We start from the raw sequence: 3,471 nt of genomic DNA on the forward strand, positions 1-3,471 counted from the left end.
TTTTTTTTTTTTTTTTTAGCCAGAATTCCTTGTGCTGGGTATTATTACAAAATAATCCTTTATTTATTGATCTATTTTGTTTTTAATCTAAGGAGAAAATTCACATAGTATTTTTGAATGTCTAGAAGTAATAGTGAAAGGACTGAGGGTTTTTTGTTCGTTTCATTTAGGGCACTTTTTTTGTTTCATGTTTTTTTAATTTGTATTTTGTTTGCCTTTTTAATTGTTGGGGGTTTTTTTAGCTTTAGAGATTGTAAAACGATTAGATCACAGTGTTAGATCAAACCTTGCCAGGTTTAAGGGGAAAAAAAATACCCTTTTTTAATGAATTTTTTTTACAAATTTTTAGCAGAAATCTTTTGAGCTCTCGTTCCTTGATGCCACTGGGTTGTGGTCAGAGCCCACTGTGGGTTTGGTGTGGAGGAAAATACCCAACAAACGAGGGCCTCTCTCCACACAAACCCTGCCTGCATGAAACCTGCTTGTCTGTGGATGAGACTGCTGGTTCTTCCCTTCACCCTTCCAAAATCCTGCCGTTCTTCCTCCTTCCTCTCCAAAAACCTGAGAGCTGGGGTCAGAAAAACAGATGGTGGGAAACCTTTCCCCGTCAACTCCGCGCTAAGGCAGAGTCCCCCCTTGCACCGTGCCTTGTCTGGACCTGCTCTTGGAGGGGCTGGGAGAGCCTGGCCCTTCGAACACCTCGAAGAGAACTCCGTGAAACCCTCACCAAGGGAGCAGGTGCTGCAAAATCAGCGTCCTGCCAGGTTTGGAGGGAATTGCACTGGTGGAGCTCTGCGCCTCTCCAGGGAAAATCGGCCTCCAGAATCGGTGTCCATGCTGGAACGAGAGAACAGAAACAAAAGGTATCTCCGGTAGCTCAGTTTGCAGCTGAGGCTGTTTCCCTTCCTCTCAGTCTGATCCCTGAAAGCATCCCGAAGGACTGAAACGCTGGAGTTATTTGCATAAGTGACAAAAGAGTGGAGGAATCAAATGGGATCCAGCCACGTCTCCTTAAATCCACACTGACCTGGAGCTGGGTGAGCAGGAGCCCGTGTGATTTCAGCCCCGTAATCAGGCTGGTTTTGCACATCCCAACTTGAAAAAGTGATTTTTTTTTGTTTTTGTTTTTCATCCCCGAATCTGAATAGACAAACCTGAGGGGCACTTCGTCTTTCCTGCTAAATTCCAGATAAGATCTCTTGCTGTTTGGACTTGCAAAGCAGTTTAGGTGTGTGCTTCCCTGCTTGCAGGGCTCCTGCAAGGCAGTTCGGCCCACCCCTTTCAATTAGTTGAGTCTGTCTTGGGGGGAACGATGTTCCTCAAGCTGGGAACACGAGAATGGTTTAGCTTTAAAAAAAAAAAAAATTAAAAAAAAAAATTCCCCTGCAAACAGATGATGTAATGCCCGAGCTCCACGTTTAAACAGTAGCTAATTTGCCAGGGGATAAACCAGGGTGAAATCTGTCAGGCTTTCTAATTTCCCACATTCACCAGAGCTTTGTTCTTCGTGCTTTCAAATGCAGGCTGCGTTTGTGTGTCCGGGCTGTGCGGTTTCCCTCAGCTCCCGTAGCCAAAGACTTTGTCCAGGGGCGAGGGAAAACCTTGCTGCAAACCTTGTGCTGCCATAAACCCTCGATATGTATCTTTTTGTTCTCAAGTTTTAACTTGGTGACTGAATTAAGATCACGAACCGCCCCTTTCATGAGCTGCTTCACCGCGAGACGGGGGTTTATTCTGAATTTTGGAGCTGGTGGCTTCGCTGCACCTTCCTTTGCCTGGGCAGGATTCACTCCCTGCGAGGTCCCCGCGGGCGCTGCTGGGTGGGAGCTCCACTTTCTGCAGCTGGTTTTGGACTGCACGTGGACTGTTTACTGGTGTTTGAACTCTCCTCTCCCTGCCAGTTCTGTTCCAAAACAAGGAACGCTTCGTTTTCTCCCGTGTAATTTTGTTTTTTTTTTTATGAGCTTTCTCTGCTCACGGCAGCTCTGACCCGTGTAAAGCTTCGTGTCTGCTGACAGGAGGGGACTGACTCCCGGCCGGTTGTGTAAGAGGGAGGTTTGGATCAGCACTCCTCCCCCTCCTCCCCGGGATGGGCTGTTTATTGGGATTTTTCACTGACCTATTCATTTAATCTTCAGTTTTGGCACCGCTTCCCATGGCTCTTGTAAGCAAAGGGCTTTGCCAGCCAGGAGGATGAACCAGCACATACAACGAGGTTGGAGAGATCCAGAGGCTTTAGGACCTGCCTGTGGTGGTGGAGGAGGAGGGAGGAAGGTGTGACATGAGAAATTGAAGTGGCAGTTAAAGGAATTGCTTCCATCTTTCCCTTTTTTTTTTTTTTTCATTGAGAAGCAAAAAACTTCCATCTCCTAACTTGGAGCAGCTTCTCGTGAAAAGCTGACACAGTCTGGGGTAAACCTGTTTCTTGGGGGTGTCATCAACCAGCCTGGCATTCTGGGTGGCTTCAGCAGTTTTTCTTCCTCTAAACTGATGCTGGCAGAAAGCTCCAAGGGCGAGTTGTGCTGACGCTGCTCCTGGTCTGGAGATGCTGCTCTGGAAAACAGGCACTTGGGGGAGAGATCCCATCTGTGGGAGACGGCGCTGACTCACGGCATCGAGATGTGCTGGGATGTGCTGCTTTCGGGCAGCTGGATTTCGGGAGCTTAGGGAAATGGTGCAAGGGGCGGGAAGCTCAGGGACTGTCCTGCAACCGATGGGTTATTTTTTTCCGTGGTTGAAAACTTGAGCAGTTGGGTGAGTTGCAGTTTGTGGTGAGGCTGTGCTCGATCTGTTTATTATGATTCTATTCCCCACGCCCTGCTGATTTGACTCCTTTGACTCTTTGGCATTGTTTGCGCAGCAGTCCCTGTCCTCAGAGTTCCCCTGGTCTGTGCCAGCTGTGGAGCAGCTGGGAAGGTCCTCAAAAACACGGAGTGCTCTGAAGGACTGGTGTGGAGATGGAGACTGGGGTTTAGCTGGAGCTGCGTGGATGGGGCTGCCCTGCCCCATACCCAGCAGCCACGGGGATGTGTGGGCTGCACACAACGAGCCTTTTGTCTGCTTGCCTCAGCAGCCCTCCCTCTGAAAGCTGAGATGTTCTCACTCGCTGTGTCGTTCACTGGTTGTTTCTCAGGAAGCCCCCCTGGTTTGGAGGGCTGATCTCAGGAGGCAGGGGTCCCTCTATCCCTTCACCCCCTTTAGGAGGTCTCCTAAAGGAACCTAAAGCAGCCTGTGGTTATCTCATGTTTCCCCCCGCCAGGCAGCGTGTCCTGCTGACTCTCTTCCTGAATTTAAATAAATTGTAGTCCTTGCTAAATATCTGTCAAATATTGACTTAGTCTGTAGGGTGAGCTGAGTAAGCTGAAATTAATGGGGTAATTCCAGCTTGTTTGGCACGGGTGTTTAGGCAGTTTCATTGCAGATGGTAGAGGAAATTAAGAACTTACCTTGACTCCATCTCAAGGGGAGGAA

General features: G+C 48.5%; 1 protein-coding gene across 1 annotated transcript in view; it reads left to right on the top strand.

The window, feature by feature from the left end:
• LOC114068409 overlaps nt 1-3,471 on the top strand; it is an 83,917-nt gene that overhangs the window by 34,996 nt on the left and 45,450 nt on the right. The window lies entirely within an intron of this gene.

The sequence above is a fragment of the Empidonax traillii genome, unplaced genomic scaffold, assembly GCF_003031625.1.
Source record: "Empidonax traillii isolate 1590-97213 ecotype Southwest subspecies unplaced genomic scaffold, ASM303162v1 scaffold1060:size1239554, whole genome shotgun sequence".
NCBI lineage: Eukaryota > Metazoa > Chordata > Aves > Passeriformes > Tyrannidae > Empidonax > Empidonax traillii.